At 37.7% G+C, this 22,594-nt stretch overlaps 1 protein-coding gene across 1 annotated transcript in view; it reads right to left on the bottom strand.

The window, feature by feature from the left end:
- The window catches only part of LOC121315799 (sodium/potassium-transporting ATPase subunit beta-1-interacting protein 2-like), a 205,137-nt gene that overhangs the window by 14,492 nt on the left and 168,051 nt on the right, over positions 1 to 22,594 (bottom strand). The window lies entirely within an intron of this gene.

The raw sequence follows: 22,594 nt of genomic DNA, 5'->3' as shown, positions 1-22,594 counted from the left end.
AAGATCATGCTTTCCGCCTGACGCATCGCAATCATACAGAATGACTTTGACATGTATGCCTGTTCCAAGGAATCAGAACATCACTGAAAATAACATGACTAAGAATATTCATGGGAAAGTATAAAGGACAACACAGGGAAGTTAGAGTATGAAAGGCCCTGGAATTCTAAGATCCTTCAGCTGGTTTACTATTTTATAATCTTGCTAAAGTATGTCACAGATAAAAATAAACAACTTCCAGCGGGTGTGGACCAACACAATATTAAATATTTGCCTGCTTCTAAGTTAATTTATTGCATGTTGGAAGTCATGTTACGTTGAGCATTGTCCCTAGCAGAAGATTGGCGAAACAGGTCTGGGTTTGGTTTCTGGACCTCAGCAGGGGGCATATTGCAGTGGAAAGCAAGTGGGGGTGATGTAACGACCCTGAAGACAGAATCAAAGAAGAGGGACTGCAACACTATGAATCGTGACTTTATTGGAAAGAGAACCAGTACCACTGTAGGATCTAGGCCATGTGTCAGCGATGCTAATCAGGGCTTGTAGCTAACAAAGAGCTTTACAACCTTATAAAAGTTTACCATGGTATATATGGTCTGTAATTACCACGGCACAATTTTTATCCCATCCCGAATGTATTAACTGGCCCAAAATTAATAAGACACAGCATAAGCTGGCACATTTAAATGCGAAAATTCCAGTGCCGGTGTTCTGAAAATGGGATACCTCATTTGAACAATAGGTAGGCCATTTGTAGAGGCAATGACTGATGTTGACTAAGTGTCCTGGCTTTATATTATTATTATATGACAGATAAAACCAATATCAAACATAATGAAAATTATATAATGAACCAAGTTTATTATACAATGAATACAAACAATTGTACATAATGAAATAGCCAGTATCAAGGGTCATGCAGGCACTAAATACTCTCCCTTCTTCTCAGCACTCTCCCTCTGTTCCTGGGTTGTTCAGGAAGGTTAGGAGTCTGCACTTTCCATTGTAAGAAATTCCCTTGAAAATTCATGCTATCATAAATTTCACAGGATCATGTATTTGACTGCCTACCATGAAAAATATGCATTTTACATTACTGTATTCACCCTCTGTTAATTTCATACTTTTATGCCTTGACCTTTCTGCTCTCTCCTTTCTCCAAACTATCATCTTTTCCTACACCCCCTCTTGCCTCCTCTGCTCCTGAATACACATTCATCGAATACATACTGAGCACTGCAGTGTTATTGTGTTATATGCATGTAGAGGGAGTGGGATTGTGGCGTGGCACAGTGAGGATGATGGGGGGGATTGCATCACTGCTTATGAAAAACTGTGAGATTTGTATTGCAACAGAAAATAAGCCAGATGCTTAAATGCAGTGGTAGTCCTGACAGTAAAATACTGTACTGTAATGTCATTTTAATTCAAAGGCCATTACACGTAACACCGCATGACAGTTAAACTAGGCACCCTCATGAGATGATCGCTTCCAAAGTATACTGTAGAAAAATAGGATTCTGCAGCCTTGAGTAAACATAATCATGATCATATAACATGCTGTTTACCCATAAGGACTTGTTTTGATGTATTGTCCTCAGTGATTGAGCATCATTGACATCTGTGTACTGTATTTAAAAAGCTGATGGCATGCTTTTGCTAATTGTAATGTGACAGAGTGGCTGAGACAGTGTAAATTATCAGGCTGGAGTCTTGATTTACAGTTTTAAACCAGTGTTGTCTTTATTTTTCTTACACGGCAGTGGCGAAATAACCGCTAATAAAACAAACAAAATAAACCTAGCTCTCAGTTGGAGCACTAAACAATACAGTACTTTGAGTACAACAAACAGTAGATCGCTTACTCATGTTTCTCTTTCTTTCTTTCTTTTTCTTTTTTCTTTCTTTCTCCTCGATACCCCCATCACAAAGCTGTCGGCTAAGCTCTTTTTATCAAGGTGTCATTAACTTTAACAAGCAGACAGTTAGCTAATTGACCATTATCCTTACTTCTAAGGAAAAGCAGCTGTGGATTGTTCGTGAGCGTGTATACATGTGGGAACTCGTGACATCTAGTGGTCAACCCATCACACTGCAGGGAACAAGCTCATCATTATCATACTAACATACTGATTCTGCGTCACAGTAATCATATCAGTCCGCTTATAAGAATCAAATCACACGGGAGGAATGTGATTCTTATAAATGGAGTGCACTGTATTTCATAATGTGATAACTTGTAATGTCATATTTTATAATGTGATACTTTGTACTGTGATATTCTGTAACAATTGTAAGTCTCCCTGGATAAGGGTGTCTGCTAAAAAAATAAAACAAAAAAAAAATAAATAAATAAATAAATAAATAAATAATAATAATAATAATAATCAGGTAGAAGCAATGCTACAGTAGCTTTACACGGCTCAATGCCATGCATTTGGTTACTATGGCAACAGGGTCAAACAAATACTGGCTTCATGATTAAATTCCTCATGATCTACAATGACATTTCTACATACTACTGAAGTACCGTGTGTATAAAGAAAAACACAAAAGTTTCGGTTTTGTCATTTCAGGTTTTGCAGTTAACGTTTTTCCCGTGTTTAATACCTGTATTTTGGGATTAGAGGCAGTAAAATCACACAGTCATTTTAACTGATGTGTCAATATAAGTTTTAAAGATTTCCAAAACTAAAAAATGTTCCTGATTTTGTCATTCCAGGTTTTTAAAAAAAATCTATTTTGTCTGCTTGTTACTTTTCTTTGCACCAACACAGACCATTTTAAACGTCTTGTTTCCAGCAGAAGTTTGTTGCATTTTTAAAGATTGTTTCAATAGCAAATCGAGTTACAATGTTGACTCAGTAGCTGGGCTAAATGTTAAAATGTTTCAGCCTTGGTTTTTGGTTGATGATGAACTATCAATGATAACACAATGTAGGCAACTTATATCATATCATGTAAACAGAAAATGTGTTTTTTTTTTAAAATAAAATGTCAGTTTCGTGACAGTCTGTGAAATTCATGTATATTTTTTTTATAGTCATTTGTGAATTTCTTTGAAAAATACAGTGCATTTTCCAGGCCCTTATATGACTGCTGCCATAATGCTATTTCCTACCAGCAGCTTTCTGATTTTTTCTTTGCACCCAAATAAAACCAATGAGGGCTGGCGCTGCTATTCTGCCACTTCATAAATCTTCACTTACAAATGAGCCCCACCTACAAATTGCCTATGCATATAATTAAGGCTTAATACGCCTTAAAATGCATGGATAACGAGCAACGGAGTGCACTGCACAGCGGATCACATTTTAGCGGTGCTAACATGCCCTTAACTTGCCAAAAGAGTCGTGATATAAGGCCAGCGTAAACTTGTTGCTATGGCCCTAATGCCATCACAAACACTTGTTACATGTCCCCCTGTTTTTTTACTTTGGTCAGTTTTTATAAAGGGCTACTCCTTGATTAAGAAACACTCCCTGTCCAGAATCCTACTGCAGATTATATCCCACAGAATACATTTGCACAAAAAAGTGAATGTTCAACAAAGAACATCCCAAAGAAAAAAAAAAAATCCCTCGAATGAAAAGGAAGGAGGGACAACAAAAGAACAACTGATTTCACAAAACACTTTTGTAGTAAATGTTGATTGGGAAACAGTGGTCTATTGTTATGATGTAATTGTGGTGCTTAAAACTGTTACTGTATGTGTCTAGCACTGCAATTCAACACTACCGGTGCTATCTTAATCCCAGTAATGCCAACTAAAAGCCAATTGTGTTCTACAGAGGAACAAAGCCGAAGACCGAGTTAATTGCAGTGGCTGGTGGAGCAGTGCCTCCTTTGAATTTAGAGACATTTAATGCCACAGCAGAGCTTTACTTCAGTCATTCTGTGGCAGGTTGCATTTGTAGTAACAAGCTGAAATATAAAGGCTAAAAGAATAAAGATTTGTATTCGGTTCAGGTCACCAAGGCTCTATAAAAGGGGGGTGAGGGTTAATGATTTAAAAATTCTGGTTATACCTCAAGGTTCCACCCTCATTTAATGTGAATAATGTACAACTCCTCCATTACTTGATGCTGATGAAAGCATAGACCATCAAGCACAGATGCAATGAGTCTCAAGACTAGAATTATTTACATAATATTATGACCCTTTGTGAAGGACAATGCTTACAAATGATCCTGTCTGGATGTATGGAGTGAATGTTGTACCTGAATCCAGCTCATTTTTCAATTGAAATAAAAACCACAGCTTGTTAAAACGCACTGGTAATGAAAACAACAATAAACCATAGCCATGCTCTGCTAGACACTTCAGTGTGTAAAAACCATCTCAATCTGCCATAGAGTATTACAGTACATTTCCTTAGTAACTAGTACCTAAGGCTCAAGACTGCAATTTTGCTTGAAAATGAAGAGCCATAGACAATATTCTTAGTTAATAGCTTTCCGGAGCTCAGCTCTCCCATTAATTTTCCATCAGGATCCCGTCTTGAATGTCTGCAGCTTACAGTTAATTGTTTTTTCTTTTTCTCTTTCAAGGTGTTTTTCCATTTAGAGATGGCTACTAAGTAAATGACTTACTGAACGCTACACTGTATTGTTTCAGCATAGCAGGACACGTCTGAAACGAATTCTATCTTCGGGCTAAGTGGATGGACTATTAAAAATGCAACGACTGTGCAAACATCTCTAATCAAGAATGAAATGGGTCTGGTTATTAAGTAAAACAAAGACAAATGTGTATGAGATAACATTGTCTAAATGGAAAGGTAATGCTGTCCTGGTGGTCGTCCGGATTGCTGATAGATTGAGATTTTTGCACATTTGCTTTTTGGTCCCAAGTAGTTGAATAATTAATTTCCCTAGCTACACCACTGATTTGAATGACCATTGCTGCAAGTTAATTTGAAGGCAAAATTCCACGTCGGTGCCCACCATAAGTCACATGGTTGATAAATATTGAAAATAATAACGTGTTTTGCCTTGCACCGTTTTATAGTTTCTAAAGGCATGTGATGTGTGGGACAGTAGAAAAATGAATTAAATGAGTTAAATGAGTGTTCACTTGTGTACACAGTACATCTATTCTATTACTTTTTGAACATTTGTTTATCGTGCAGAAACTACAACGGCAGGAATGATTATTTTTTAGTTTTAAACATGATGTCTACTTTTATACTGTTTCTGTCTGAAATACACAAGAAACAATGTAAAACATTTTAAAGCTAATTAAGTGGGGCAAAGTAAAGGCTTAACAGCCTTATTATTCCTGAATATTACAGTTTTGCATATCATTTTATGATATAACAGCATTTCAAATTGTTATAATTTTGTTAAATTTAGCTGGTAATTGGGCAGAAAGTGATTGTAACAGGAAAGTGAAAATAGTTTTTGTATTTATTTAAATTAAATACATTAGTAATGTACTTTAGCTTAGGTATTGCATTAATTTCTAGCAATTAATATGATGGACTAACCTATTTAGTTTGTCTTGTTGGCAGACCAATAATAAAACAAAACATCTAGCAAAACACCTAATTTTTGTCTAGTTTATTATCTGAAGTAATAAATACATAAATAGATAAACAAATAAATAAACAAATAAATAAATAAAATACAGGCATATGTTCTAATCCAAGGCTATCACTGTAGCATAGCCAGGTCCTGTTGTAGGTGAGTACCCAGGGTCTGGAAAGTATGGGGATGATTTCAGGAATACTATGGAGATTAAAATGGCCAAGTCAAGTAAATAATGTTTTAAAGAGTAGTGCCTGTTAAATAATGACTTAGATCTTTTTGTATAATTTTTTTTCATACCACAGTTGTTTTTGTATACCATTTTTTATAATAATCACCCTTTTTTAAAGATATCTTGAAACAAAACTCCCTTTCTATAGCAGCAACTGCATAGCATAATACTTCTTAATATTTGTTTAAAGTTGAACTTATTATTATAATAATAATAATAATAATAATAATAATAATAATAATAATAATAATAATAATAATAATAAACTTTATTTTGTATAGCGCCATTAAAAGCAGTCATCTCAGAGCGCTTCACAATTAATAGTACTGCAATAAATACACAGATTATGCATAAAAAGAAACACAAGGAAATAAAACAATCATAAAAATCATAAAAACACCTTTCTAAAAAAGTAAGTCTTTAAATTAACTTTAAAAACACTCAAAGAAGTCCCTGATCTCTAGTGGAATAGAGTTTCAGCATTTGGGGGTATAGCATCAAAAGGCCTTAAGTGTTATATTATAACACATGACTGAGTGATACATGCAGAGGGTACAAAGCTTTCAGTATTTTCAGCTTCTTTGTTTATGGTGAATTGGTTACATTTTATTAGTTATATATAGTGTTCTACATTTTCGGTTTTTATCTTTAAAAATCTGGGAATTTTTCAGAGTTTATTTTATATATATTCAAATAGGAATAAAAATCAGTAAAAAATAGTTTTTAATGAAACATCAGTAAAAATCAGGGGAAAGCAGTCTCAGTATACACACTTTACATGATGCGAAGCAGTTCTAGTTTCTGATCAAGTTTAATGTCCCTGGCATATATGATGAAGCAGAATCTGTGCAAGTTGAAGCCACGTTTTTCCAATTAGCTGGTACTTTGCGATCGTTTGGGCAATCGCTGTGCTGATGGAAATAGTATCTGCAGAAGGTATGAACATGACCAGTGTTGACAAGACTCACGAGAAAAAAAGCGCAATCCATGTTAGCGTATGGGTGTTTCTGCAAATTCCAGCCTGCGACTCTCAAATTCCATCAGCCAGGTTTGTTCGCTTTGAAATCATAACAAGAGAAGAAAATTGACAGAGCTGGATGGTGCAAGCTATCGGGAGACACGTCAAAAATCACACTGGACATTTCCATGAGTGCATTCCATAAGTTTACCAACTAAAGCATCACCATTTTCTGTCAGATATTTATTATTAAGACTGTCGGCGTTAGGCAGTGTTTTAGCTGATGGACAGTACTGTCGCAAAGTCACCAATACATACCTCTGCAATAAACAGTGGCTGTCCAGCAAAGCACAGCGCTCTGACAAACTCATTAACACGGTCATTCTGCGCTCTTTTTTATGAAAGCGTGTGTAAAAACAGCATAAATGGAGTGCTTGTCTCTCAGTTCACTTTCTTGTTTTAGTTTACATGTCGCTTATTTTTCAGTATGTTCTTTTATTGTCAGTGTAAACATGTACCTCAATGCAGCAGTACTTGCAACGCTATGCGTCCCCTGCCTCATCTGACCCGCTTCTGCTATTTTTGCTTTTTGTATACTTCAAAACATAATTTTTTTAAAACATTCATAAACTGATTTACATTTTCTCCCCATTCCTCGTCCACTAAAAATATCATATTTTCGTGCATTTCAATTTAGTTTTTGATCAAGCTAGTTACTACGCTCATCACTGGCCACAATAATCAGACTTTGATTGGCCAGCAGAATCAGGTGATAATGTGTTTGTGAACAGAGAACCAATGTGCGACGTTTGAATACTCTGACATGTAAACATGCCTGCTGTATCCTAGGATACAGCGTAGGGCTGTGTATTACAATGTTGGAGTCAAAATAAAACAGCATTTTAATCAAAATACTGTGTACTTTTTGGAAAATAGTACCGGGAAAATATCGAGTAGTAGTAATAGTATAAAAAAATCGGGTATAAATCAGTAAAAACCGACATTCAGTTAAAAACAAAACAAAAAAAAAATGTATTTTTTGGAAAAATTCTAAATAAACCAGAAATAAGGAACACAAGTTATACATGTAGGCTTATTTTGTATTAAAATGTATGTGTACCGATATGTGTACACAATTTAAAAGTATTTGTTCACTGTCACTGAAATTATCTCCATTTTAAATAAAAATGTTTACATGTATAAATAAATAAATTTCCATGAGTGACCACAGGTCTGCTCCACCCTGCTGCGCATATGAGTACAGTACTTGTACTTTTTTGTTGGGAATTTCACTCCTGAATTCCAGTGAATTTACATGACATAAAGATGAGAGGATCTTACTTTAGCATAATGTGCCATTGGAGACTAATTTACTCAGTAGCATATTTTTCATCTGATTCAGTGCTGCTAACTGACAGTGACATCAACATCATAATTACCACAGACCACACTGAGAATGACACATGCCGCCTTCAATCTAATTTCCTAGTTTAAAATCACACTTTTATGAGCATGTTTTTTTTTTTAAGTCAATTTTTAATTATGATAATTATTGATAACTAATAATCACCCATGGTTACACATCATTTAACAAATAACATAGCTTTGTTTTACTGAAATTATTCTTAGTTATTTCTTACTGATTTATTATGTGTACTGATCATCGTTGCATGAAGTATCTATTTGTAAATTATTGCTGGTTGCTGTTATCATTGCAGAAAAATAGGATGAGTTGCAAAGTACTTCAACTCTCAAAACCAAAGCCTTGCTGATATGAAGATTCATGCAATAGAAAAAAGTGTACAATCCTAACATGTTAGATAAAAGGAAAAAAATTTGACCTTAGACATCATTTCTTTAGCCAGGGTGTCCTCGACTCACCTTGCACCAGCAACATCTGTGGTCTGGCCAGGCGCCTACGGGCTTGCCTACGGGCTTGCCTATAAGCTGCCCAGAGCTGCATTATCCTCCGACACTGTAGCTCTGGGTGGGTGCACGGTGAGTCTGAGTGTGTAAAGATGTGGGAGGCTAATGGCCCATGCTTCTGAGGACAGCTTGCTATCATCTTCACCCCTCCTGAGTCAGCGCAGGGGTGGTAGCGGTGAGCTGAGCCTAAAAATAATTAGACACGACTAACTTGGGGCGAAAATAAAAAAAAAAAAAAATAAAAAAAAATTAACCCGTCGGAGATGTAGGATTATAGAGATTAGTGGCAGACACCTTCCACGTGTGCTCCCAAGGCTGTCTGGATTGGGAGCAGTGGACGTTTTCACGTGAAATGCAGGTTTCCATGTGAAAATGGGCGTGGATTTCTCGTATTTTATGTCATGCGCACGTGTAAATGAGATTTACCCGATCCCAAACTGTGTCCATTATTTTCGGCTACAAACCTGATCCTCCCGAGCTGTTCTCCCAAATGTGCACGTGCAACCTCACATGGAAACTCCCCCATTGTCACATGATATGGATTGAATGAGAAAGGTGATTCTGTCAAAGCTCAAAGAACCACAAAGCCTGATGTAGGCAGATAGAGAGTTATTTAAAAAAAAAAAAATATTATTAAAGCAACACAACCCAGAACCATTCTTATTGCTATAAATGTAAAAAAAGAAAAGAAAAAAGGCATTTAAAAAAACAGTTAACCTTGGTTAGCTCAACTGGTGGATAACTTGACACCTTCGCTTAATTCAACAGACAGGACTCCCTTGCAGGATCATATATTGGGCTTATGTCTTCATGTTTTTTAGATTGAATAACTGTGGCAAAGTGGTTGCAGTGCGCAGGTGTAGGGGTGATGCAGCATTCAAGACAGTGACAGACAACAAAGTACTGGTGAAATGGAGGGTTATTTTTGTAATCCAAAGTCTGCTGACAAAACAGTGAACAATAATGATAACTGACAATACACAATTGGTTGCGTATTGCTCTGTTTTAATCCATGGGTTGGCCCCAGAATAATAGTCCCGCTATTTAAACACCCACACGTCCACAGTGGTGCTATAGTGCTGGTGGTGCAAATACAGTTAATTGTGACACAAGTGAAACGTTGTCCAGGTTTGGTACTGGCCTTTAGCGACAGCTCTGGATCATGTTAGCCATCTAATAACAACAAACAAACAGTTTTTAGACACGACAAAACACTCACGATTATAATACTTCCAGTTTAGCGTTAACCATAACAAAGGAACAGATCGCCTTGCTACGTCCGCTTATGTAAAATCAATCATGACCACTTGGTTAATGATTGCAATCACTCCTCCAATCCGCGGCTACCACATCGTTTCCCTTCTGGGTCGATGATTTAGTGTACTGTAGCTCCGCCCTTTCTAGATGGCTGACTTCCGCCTAACCCTGGGAATAAATTGTCTGGCCATCCAATCCAGTGCACTCTGTTTCATTTACACAGCACCCTCACAGGTCAGGAGAATTTATCACCATCTGTCACAATCACCTACCAGCCCTGACCCCTACCCCTATCCATGCTACAGTATATTCAACAGTTTATGGTTGGATTGTTTTCATAAAAATAATGCTGTAGTTATTTTATTAATTCTTATTTCAATCAAACTGTACAAGTTGTACAAAGTTTGTACAGTACTGTATACTGTAATTGATTCATTCACTACAGTTATTTCATCCATTTTCATAAGGATATTTAACTAAAAAATAAGCTTGTAAATACTGTAATACTGTAAAGGTCTGAGTTCTGTATTTGTATGCATGTTAATGCCATGGTTAACTCAACACCTTGGATAATTCAACACTAAATGGCATCCCTGTGGGATGTCGCGTTAACTATACTTGCTCTTCAATGCTGAAGTCTGTTAAGGTAGCTACAAAAAACCAACAGCTAGATCATCATTGATCTACCATCAACCGTCTGCATATATTTTCCACTTGTCAATTCTGTTTTGTTCTGATGAGATTAAACCTTGATATATTCACTTTGGGAAGCATCAGCCCCATATGATGAAAACAGCTTCAGCTGTCTTTTAAAAATGGTATCTCCATTTGGCTTTAAAAACTAAATTTTATTGTTCCACTGGAAGACTTTTTATATAACAGTCACAAAAAAAAAAAAAGATATGTATGCATGTTTCAAATAAGAAATTATATTTTAGATAAAAATGTCTTTAGGGAATAACCTGTGCGAGTGAGATAGCAAACTTCAACACATCAACATCTGAATACCAATGGTATCCATTCCTTTGCCTTCTAAAAGGCTCCTTATCTGGTACCTTCAGTGCTTAGCAGGGGTTTCCACAATGTGAGAATACCTCCTAAAGACCCTGAAACCTGAATATTTTATACCAAAGCTACTCAGCCGATGCTGTGACGCAGTCATGCCCGCCACCCGAGGGTATAAAGAATTGCGCGCACAGATCAGTGTCATTTTTCCTTCAAGCCTGCTGCAATCATGGACGCAGCAAACTTGAAGGTTAATGGTTACATTTCTATTTCAGGGAACCAGGGTTATGATAATAACCTAACGTTCCCTTCAATTACAAAATGTAACGATTACCGCAAGTGTATGTGTATCAGTGTAGTTGCAAGGGCAATATTGCAGAACAAAGGGAATGCTACAAGGCTAAGCAGAGAGGTTGCCTTGTGCATTACTATATGGAACCCCAGTAACAGGTCGCTAGGGCTACAAAATAGAGGGGGGAACTCACCTCTATGCCCGTGTTATAAGGGTTGAACTGCCTCCAACTTTTTGTCCTGTGATATTATAATATGCTAGTGCCCATACAGGTGTATGGAGCTGTCATTCTTTTTCAGACTGGAAAGGAGGTGGATAGATTGCTTCCAATTCCACATAGGTGGCCGAAGCTGCTGAGCTCCTTTCAAAAATTGCCCCTCCAGAAAGTGAGCTCCTGGGGAGACCAAGTCAATTTGACTTGACAAGCTGAAAGAGCTGCCAGATAGACCTTTAACACTAGAAGTCCTGCGGCGGTCATTTTGGCAGTTTTTGATTTTAAAATGTAACTTTCTTGTCGTTTAACACATATAGGGCTGCACGTTCATATACACTTCTGTCCGCATGTATTAAATATTCTCACAAAGCATGAAATGCGAGAGTGAGGAAATACAAGCGATATATTACATTATACTTAAAAGCCCCGGGAATAGTCACATTGATGGCCACACAGAAAACAATTCTATTTTGATTATACAGAATGGTGTTTTACTTTATTATTTTTATTTACCATTCCGCAGTGTGTTTAGCTGTAATTAGTCTCTACTCTCTGCCTGAGTGAATGACTGACTGTCTATTGTTTTCAATTAGTCTTTTGAAGGCTGGCACCTGCTTGCCAGCTGCGCTGCTTTGGTCAGTCGATTAGCATCGGGACTAGTGAAAATAAATACCAGAGACCGTGGAGTTGTACTACACAACAAAATATGAAGTTGATGTTTTGGATCAGATGGCACGGAAGTACTGCGAAAGCTGGGTCCCGACGGTGGTCTGTTCAGGTGTTTTACAATGTACTGGACCTAGCAGCCATCAACTCCTGGGTACTTTACAAAGAATGCACAGAGAAGAATTTACCAAGGAGAGGATATATTTTATAGATAGTACAGGAACTTCACAAGAAGCATTTGCAGAGGGAGACTGCCAAGCGTGTACCCACAGCTGAAGCTGGCAACCCCGCTGAGAGCCACAAGAGACATCAGTGCCAGGTAGGCAAGTGCAATAAAAATAAAACTTCGGACAGCTGTGCCCTGTGCAGAAATGCGGTGTGGAGAAACACAGTATCTGTGTTGATTGTGAACAGCCTTAGACTAAGGTAAATGAATACCTTTTTGTCGAAAAAAAGAAAAATAAATTATACTTTTTTATATAACTTCTTGTGCTGTGTGCTTCTGTAAAATGTTTTTTTTTTTAAGTGTATTTATCTACGTTGTTCAGTTGATTTTGCTTATCTGATAAAAAACTGATTGCTGTTGAAAAATTAAAAAAAATGTATTGCTATTGTTTTAGTTTTATAAATATATAAATACATGTTATAAACCAGGGGTTTCAAACGCCAGTTCTCGAGGGCCACAGGATCATCTGGTTTTCATTCCATCTTAAGCTCTCAATTAATATAATTGATCTAATTATTTGTTGAATTTGACATTTAATATTTTTCAAGGTATTTTACAATTGGTGGTTTTAAAAATGCACTTGATTCAAGGTACACTACCTATGAAACAATTTGAGGCCTGAAGAGAAGCGTTAAATGTGTCCAGTTAATCAGATAATTAGACCAATTAAGTAACTGAGAGCTAAGATGGAACGAAAGCCAGAAGGCAATGCGATCCTCCAGGAATTAAGTTTGATACCCCCGTTGTAAACCGATGTCTGTTCAGATGTTTATTTATTTACATGTTATAAAACAAGCAGTGGGAAGGCATTTTTCAGTTGGCTCAGCCACTGGTGTGCCAAGTCATCTACCGCCAGGGTGTACCCGTGGGCTGATCCCTAAGAGGCAAAGGGATCTATCTCTGCTCTCCTGAACCTCTCCCAAATGAAGCCTCCACTTTGAGTTGCCCAGATTGTCACTTTCTTGAGAGGAGGTTCTTGTGTGCCCAGAGCAAAAGCTTGCAGGCCATGTGATGGAGGCTGAGCAACCTGAGGCTTCCCTCGTGGTTGATGTTAGCCACCACTCTTCTGTTGTATGTACAGACAAGCACATGCCTCCCTCAAACCTCCCGCAAAAAATTCGGCAAACTGTCTGCAGCTCCAAAATATTTATGTGGAGATCTTCCCAAGAGGGTTTTCACACACTTTGCACACCTTGCCATTCTACACATCACCCTAGCCCAGGCTGGACGTGTCCATGGTGATGACCTCCCTTCTGGTGACGCTGCCCACTGCTACGCCGAGGTGTAGAGGGGCTGGCTGTTTCCACCAAGAGAGTACTTTTAGACAGTGATTAGACTGTCAATAGGTGGTCGCAGTTCAACCCGGGCTGAAAGAGCTCCAAACAGGTGGCTATTCTCTGCACTGCCATCCAACAGAGTGGACAACATGGACCTGGAGGCCAAGTACACTCCTAGATAGACTGTCAGAGAAGGCATGAGCTGGCTGTTCACATGATTCACTGTAAGGCCCAGCCATTGAAGGTGACTAGTTCAGTGTGGGCATCTGCCTATGCTGGGAACTAGGCACAAATGAGCCAGTCATCCAGAGAATTGAGTACTCTGATGCCTTTGAGACTCAATGGGGCCAGGTCAGCCTCCATGCACTTCGAGAAGGCACAGGGAGTTAGAGAGAGGCCAAATGGCAAGACTCGGAACTCGTATGCTATTCCCTGAAAGGCAAACCGTGGTGACAGCCTGTTGCTGTCAGAGAGGAACCTCAGTAAGGCTGGTAGGACTGGTAGGCTACTAGTTGCCCAGCTGTCTGGCGAACATACTGCCTGAATAGGCCCACTTGAGGATCACCTGAGACCTGGCATTGTTTGTTGGGGTAGATGGTGTCCTTGGACAGGCAATTGAAGCCTCTACTGGTGGAAATTGGACCATACCCTGCTTCTCCGCATCGTGCGCCCTATATAGGATGTCCATAAACCGGAAAACAGCAGGAGCTGTAGCCTGGTGATCCCAGGATGACTGGATCTCATAAAGAAACTCTGGGTGCCATGGGTGGGGATTAATGAAGATGATTTGAATAACTATAGACTTATTTCAAATTTGTCTATTCTGGCTAAGTTCAATCCTGCAAGGCACGGGGTTATTTTCTCAATACCGGTAGGCTATATTCTTTTAATTACCAAACAGTCCAAGTGGTGCAGCTGCATTTACTGCTGCTTGCTTCCGATTTAAACACCACATAATTTAGATGTAGAACATATAAAGTAGTGAAAAAACGTTTATTTTTTACGGAAAGTAACTGTAATATTATTACTCAAATGAAAACTCTAATGAGTTATATTAACTTGTTAAGAAATGTAATATTATTACAGTAGCACGTTACGTTACTAATGCATTACCCCCAACTCTGAATAACACAATTAAAATCAATAGTTACCACCACATTTCCTAGAACAGCATGAACTTAGAAATCTTCCCCAACAGCTTTTCAGTTTACTCATTTAGGGCCTTTGCACTATTTCTATGTTATTTTTTCAATATAATTTTACTATACAAGTATTGTTTTTTCATCACATTTAGTGCATTATCAATATTAAAGTTTAATTACATGAGTCACAACTAGTATTGCAAAGTGGAGTCGCCTTTTAAAATTATACACACCTACACATTTACTGTGTTTGCAGTGCTAAAGTTTGATTGCATAAGTCATAACTGTTATTGCCAAGTGGAGTTGTCTTTTAAAATTATATACACTGAGTCAATGACCTTCAAGTGGCAACCCACATTTAAATAGCTATTACACATATAATCATTTCGAATTTCATATTTAGAATCTTCTGAATATACATTGAAAAATAGTGATAGAAGGGCTACCGAGTGGTACATCTGGTAAAGGCGCTCCTAATGGAGTGCAGGATGCAGCCTATAGCCTGGATGTTGAGTCCAGGCTATTCCATTGCCGACCATGGACGGGAGCTTCCAGGGGGTGGCGCACAATTAGCTGAGTGCTTCCAGGGGTGGGGTGAGCTTAGGTTATCCTGGGTGTCCTCGACTCACCGCACACCAGCGACCCCTGTAGACCTGTGGGCTTGCCTGCAAGCTGACCAGAGCTGCGTTGTCCTCCAACGCTGTAGCTCTGGAGGGGCTGCATGGCAGGCCTGCAGAGTGAAAAGAAGCGGTCAGCTGACGGCACACACTTCGGATGACAGCGTGTGTTAGTCAGCGCAGGGGTGATAGCGGTGAGCTGAGCCTAAATACAATTGGGCATTTCAAATTGGGAGAAAGAAGGGGTAAAAATTAATTGGTGACTACTAAATTAAAAAAAAAAAAAAAATAGTGATGGAAAATAATTTCAATCTTCATTCTTTACATTATTGTAGAAAAAAATCACCAATTATTATTATTATACTTATCTTTATAAGTGATGTCAGTATTGCATTCTTCTGTTTTGTCTTTTTAAGATTAAAGATAAAAGGTTAGATTCAATTCAAATGCCATAGGCTAAAACCTAGTTTCAATGGAACAACTGAATTGGTCAGTGATTGTATAAAACTGTTAAATTCCACAAACAATAAAAGCCCCTCCAGTTTAATAGTGCTTTCATTATCTACGACCACAGCCTGGTTTATTCTGTTTTAAATCTGTTTCACTGCACGGCAGGATATGTTTATCCATCACAGAGAACTAGGACAAAACATTGGATTTCAAAGCCGATTATGTAGAATCCCTAAATACAGAAAACACAGTATACACTTTATAATACAATACCTGAAGGAAAGTCTGGTTCAATTTGATTGATGTGGATGTCTGTGGTTATATGAAAAATACAGAAATTATATTTTAAAAAAAAGGCACATTCTGTGCTACATATGTACTTACATAAAGTGCATGGAATAAATACATTGTGCCAGTCAAAAGGGGTTTTAGCTTAATCAAGCGGAATTAAATTACCAAGACCAGGGTCTTTAAACATACACTTTGTGCATCATCGCAAACTGAAATTTAATTACAGTTTTAAGTGAAGTATTTTATTAGGCTGATTGAAATATTTTTTTATTCGCCAAGTGAGTACTTCATTACAAAGTCTAATCTCCTACAATCACTGTAACAGTTATTGATTGTTTGCCATACGAGCCTGTGCTGGGTAATAAGACTAAAATAGCCCCATGTTTACTGCAATGCGTATGGACTTTGTATTGATGAAAGAAAGATACTTAAGTGTTAATACCCAACGGCCATGGTCATGTCAGGTATGGTCAGCAGGAGTAGCTATGCACCCTTTCTTCCCAAGAAGATTAGCACTATTATCACATTTAAGTACAAACAGGATACATTTTACTCATAAAGAGCTTTCGCTGTGTCTTTGTTGCTGTGAATATAGTATACAGTATGTGGAAAAGGTTAAGGTGTTTTTTTTTGTGTGTGTGTTTTTTTGCTCTTCCAATTGTCGACATTGAGTTTTCTATTAATTTAATTAAAATTAAATGTAATATGATTATGTACTGTAAAGCACACATTTTTAAAAAGAATACATTTGTCATTGTGTTGTTATTGTTATGATTTATTTCTGTTTTATGAATTTGTTTTTATCTATCTATCAAGTTTCTATTATTATTATTTTTATTAGTAATATGATTTACTATTGTTTGTTTCGGATCACCAGGGAGGGGGTTAAATTCCTCCCTACCAGAAATACATGTGAGAATGTGTCTGGAGCCTTAATTAGGTAATTGTTCATTATTGATTAATTGGGCTCCAGCCACATACTATAAAAACCAGGAGAAATAATTTGTCTGGGTGGATTTAAATTACTATGTAATGATCCCAAGATATTTCAGCAAACTTTCTTGCTATTTTGGATTCCACAGGTCTTGGTGACATTTCCCTCACGGAGGTACTAGCTTTTGACTTTCTGAGTGATCCCATGCAGAGCCATTTACACCTATTAGGCTTTGAGTACTCTGAAATAGTGCATTTTTGTGGAGCAAATGTCACTTTAGACCCCTGTACTATATTCTGAAAACCTTAATTTGCACATGTACTGTACCTGTGCTGAATACAAGCCTTATTGAGGTACTGCATGTTTGAAGGATCAGTAAAAGGCACTGAAGTAGACTTAAAAAGGAGATTTTTTTTCTTCTTTATTATAATTCAATTTGGTACAAACTTACAAAAAAAAAAAAAGACATGTCCTAGGGGTCTCACAGAACACCCTATTTTGATAACACGGGGGAAACGCAAGGGCAATGCTCAAAGGCATTGTGGTAGCACTGCAGGGTGGTCTCCCAAGAGAGTGATTTTGATCAAATTTAGAACCTGGTGCAAGCTTAATCCGACGCTACGCCCATCACTGCCGAGTGGGAGGTGAAATCCGATGCCCAGTCGTGAGTCAGTAACATTTAAGAGGCTGTTTGAGCCAACGACAGGATGCTCAGCAATGTTGAATTGAGGAAAAGAGTAAGCAGCGCTAGCTCTGTGCTTTTGGTATCCAACACCATCGCAGCATGAAGTGGAATTTGGCAATTTGCAGACAACGAACAGAACGCTTTATACCACATGACTAGATATTTCTGCAGGAGGCTGAATATAATATATTTAAAAAAACATCAAGAACCAAGGGCAAATAATGTGAGCGAGGCATGGGAACAAATAAGCAACCCCCTTACACCGCAAGCCAGCCTCCCAACCACTATACAAAAGAGCCAATCTGGCAGCGGCCACTGAAAAGGTTACAGCAGGACCTACTTTTTATATCTTTGTTATTTTTAAAAACAATAATGAAAAACCATTACAGGTTCAATTTCTGAATTTTTTAAATTAATAGTACAATTACAATGAAAATAGAAGTAGCACACTATGATTGTCGCAAAACCCCTTTCAACCTGCCAGTCCTTTTATTTAGACAACAGTTGACAACAAACTTCTAAGTGCTGTGCCAGTATAATTTTTCTGGTATTTAAGAAGGGGTTACGACAATATGTCATACAGCACGCACCGCAAGAATGTAATTAAACATGCATTGCACGAAGAAGGGTTTCTACAATGAATTTACAGAAATTTTACTTACCTAAATCATGACTATCTGGGTTTGCGGCAGATGTAACTGCAGCGTTCTTTTGGTCATCTCAGTTTTTTCACATCTCTAACTGTAATTATTTATGAAATGTTTCTATTAAGATTCTCTCATAGAACAAAATGATTCTTTAATGTGCTATGTTAAATGTGTGCCAACATGCTATGGCTGCTTCTAATTAAATTAAGTTTATTTGTTTTAAACTATGTAAGGTAATACATGCTTTGCTTTTTGGCTACCCAGCATTGCAATTATTAGATTCGCTACACTAACATGATAATCATGAAAACCTAAAATCTTTTTTTTTTTTTTAAAGAAAGGCGATAACTACTATAATTATTATAAGGGAAGTATTTTGTTGTAATATATTTTTCAACAGCAGGATTTGATGCTATGATATTAAGGACTGTATAAGCTAAGAGATCTAAACTGAGAGCTGAGATTTCAGTGATTTATCAGCTACAGTCTGGGGGATGTATATCAGTTTGTACAGATCAAACAGATTAACCTGTATTTTTTCAGAGATGTGTGTTCTGAGAATATTCTTTTGACAATCATGGGGAAGCCCTGAGGTACCTATATACCCTGTACCTGGTTGGCTTTTTTATATTGCGTTTCATTGATATAGTGCGATATGCATTTCTTAACATGAGGTTTGGAATAAGATTGCAGGAGTTAAGGAAGTGGGTCTCAGTACGATAATAATTCTTCCCTTAAATTTGATGCAAATTGACCCATGGAATCATGTTAATCGTACCAAACTGGCACTGGCCTAACCCCTCCAGACATTTCCAAGTGCATTTCAACCATTCAGGATGCCAGAAGTCATTCCAATCATACACAATTAAAGCCCCATATATACTAACCCTTGTCACTATGCAAATGCATCAAGAAACTGCGAATTGGTTGTCAAACCCATGGTATCTGAATACACTTCTGATTAACTGGTTTTCTGCCTCCAATTTCAGGTAAGGTAATTTCAACTCAGTGGTCTAAATGCCATGTTTGACAATACAGATAGTTGCAGTAAACAATGAGACAATGGAAACTATTTAGATTTTAGTAGAAATGGAAAACCAATATAAATGTTAGAAATGTAATTTCTTTCACACATTTTGTACAATTTGTTGTGAAAAAACCTGACAGGTTGCTTCTTGTCTTCATAGTAACCAGTACTGTAGCTGAGTAACAAATAAGGAATAAAATAATATATAACACTAAATCATAATAAACCTGTAGCTTGTCTATACATAAATTAAAGCACCTCAGACTTGTATTGTAACATTTGTGGTATCAGAATTGCATATAAATGATTAGATTTCCACACTTTCAAATTTCTGATCCCATGAAGTGCTTGTAATATATCACAAGGACAATATACCTTATATATATATATATATATATATATATATATATATATATATATATATATATATATATATATTCTTTTCAAAATATCAGTGCCACAATTTGCATATAATTCATAGACATAATTCATTATGACTTTAATTGTGGTGCCATGCCTGCTACACAACTGACCTGCTTGAATTTCAATATGCATACAGATGCCTCCATAGTTCTATAGATTAGACTTGCTAACTCAAAAAATAAACTTTATCAAGTCATGTAGTGCATACCTTCAGTGGCAGAGCAAGAGATAGAAAAAAAGCTTGTGCAAGACCTTATTTCTGGCCCCTCTTAAACTTTAATGTAACTCTAGTTTATAAACATAAAACATGCCAAGTCAAGTGTTCAATATTTAACAATATTTAATTCTCAGAATGTTAGAATGTGTGAAAAAGTACACGACTACGTGTAAGTGAGAACATTTTCTACTAACCTACTTGAATGGCATTTTGGGTGCATCTTTACAGCCAATATTACGCCATTTTTAAATCACAAGCTATCAAGTTTATTCACCACTCCCTCTAGGATCCCACGACTTTGCAATCACAGAAATCAATACAAAATTGCACAAGGGTAAAGAATTCTACATAGAAATCCACATAAATGTTCACATAGAAAATCTTTTTTTCCAGTCAGAAAAACAGACATGTTAATTTGCCTTTATTTTCAAACCCAGGACGAAAACAGCTTCCTCCTAAACTATCATCGCCCACCTAAATTACACTGTCCACACAGAATATAATGGCAAAAGACTGTGCTGAACAGTATCCCAAAAGCTTCCATGAAGACAGTGGGAAACTATTTTGCAATGTTGAGCGACCACAAGGCTAAAGCACAAGTGGTTGCAGAGTTTGATGAAGCGATGCAGCGACACAAAACAGTGCATAGTACCAGTCTCCATGCAAAGAGAGAAACTTGTTTTAATTCAGTTAATTTAAAACATCGTTATGTGAATTGCGGTACATGTTGAAAAAAGACAGGATAAACACTTAATTACTGACGGGCCTCTGTGCAGTTCCCCTGCCACTGTATACCTTAAACAAACATTTCCTCTATTTTACACTATTTGAACTCATAGAGCAAAAATCCTAATTGTACATTTATCTCATGAGCTGAAACTATCAGCTTCATCAAACATGATTAATCCTGGCACTGATTGTTCAATAACAAAGAACCACATTTTACACTATGTGTAAATTCTGATAAATAATATTATAAGAAGTGATTCTGTCCAACATAACGGCAGGTCAGATTTTCCAAAGCATGTTCAGTGCTTTTGTGCACCAAAAACAAACAAACAAAAACAGATTTGGGGACCACTTGTATTTTTTATACAAAGAAGCCAATAGAATATGGATGTCTTACTCTCTCTTGTTCATTCAATGTATCTGCCCATTTACATGAATGTCAAGAAAACCTCCTAAACCAATCTCAACTCTATCAAACTGAAGATCTGAAGATCTCTATTGTCTGCTTCCATATGAAGTACTAATGCAATGTTTTATCAAGCTGATGTGATGATGATACTTGAATTTACAGCATAACAAAGGTTCTACACTGAACAAAAATATAAACGCAACATGTAGTGTTCGTCCCATGTTTCATGAGCTGAAATAAAAGATCCCAGAAATTTTCTTCATACGCAGAAAAAGCTTATTTCTCTCAAATTTTGTTCACAAATTTGTTTACATCCCTGTTAGTGAGCATTTCTCCTCTGCCAAGATAATCCATCCACCTGACAGGTGTGGCATATTAAGAAGCTGATTAAACAGCATGATCTTTACACAGGTGCACCTTGTGCTGGGGACAATAAAAGGCCACTCTAAAATGTGCAGTTTTGTCACACAACACAATGCCACAGATGTCTCAAGTTTTGAGGGAGCGTGCAATTGGCATGCTGACTGCAGGAATGTCCACCAGAGCTGTTGCCAGAGAATTGAATGTTCATTTCTCTACCATAAGCTGCCTCCAATGTCGTTTTAGAGAATTTGGCAGTACGTCCAACCGGCCTCACAACCGCAGACCACGTATAACCACGCCAGCCCAAGACCTCCACATCCAGCTTCTTCACCTGTTGGATCGTCTGAGACCAGCCACTCGGACATCTGATGAAACTGTGGGTTTGCACAACCGAAGAATTTCTACACAAACTGTTAGAAACCGTCTCAGGGAAGCTCATCTGCATGCTGACTGCAGTTCGTCATCGTAACCGACTTCAGTGGGCAAATGCTCACCATCAATGGCCACTGCCATGCTGGAGAAGTGTGCTCTTCACGTATGAATCCCGATTTCGACTGTACAGGTCAGATCAACGGCTGACCTACCAGTTCATTTTCCCCCTTTGATCCTAAGCAACAGGTTTTACCAAGCTAGTGTGTATGGCGTCGTGTGCGCGAGCGGTTTGCTGATATCAACGTTGTGAACAGAGTGCCCCATGGTGGCGGTGGGGTTATGGTATGGGCAGGCATAACGGATAACGAATACAATTGCATTTTATCGATGGCAATTTGAATGCACAGAGATACCGTGACGAGATCCTGAGGCCCATTGTCGTGCCATTCATCCGCCGCCATCACCTCGTGTTTCAGCATGATAATGCACGGCCCCATATCGCAAGGATCTGTACACAATTCCTGGAAGCTGAAAATGTCCCAGTTCTTCCATGGCCTGCATACTCACCAGACATGTCACCCATTGAGCATGTTTGGGATGCTCTGGATCGACGTGTACGACAGCATGTTCCAGTTCCAGACCCAGATCCAATAACTTTGCACAGCCATTAAAGAGGAGTGGGACAACATTCCACAGGCCACAATCAA

Source organism: Polyodon spathula, chromosome 5 (genome assembly GCF_017654505.1).
Source record: "Polyodon spathula isolate WHYD16114869_AA chromosome 5, ASM1765450v1, whole genome shotgun sequence".
In the NCBI taxonomy this organism is placed as follows: domain Eukaryota; kingdom Metazoa; phylum Chordata; class Actinopteri; order Acipenseriformes; family Polyodontidae; genus Polyodon; species Polyodon spathula.
This window is presented reverse-complemented; position numbering and strand designations above follow the sequence as displayed.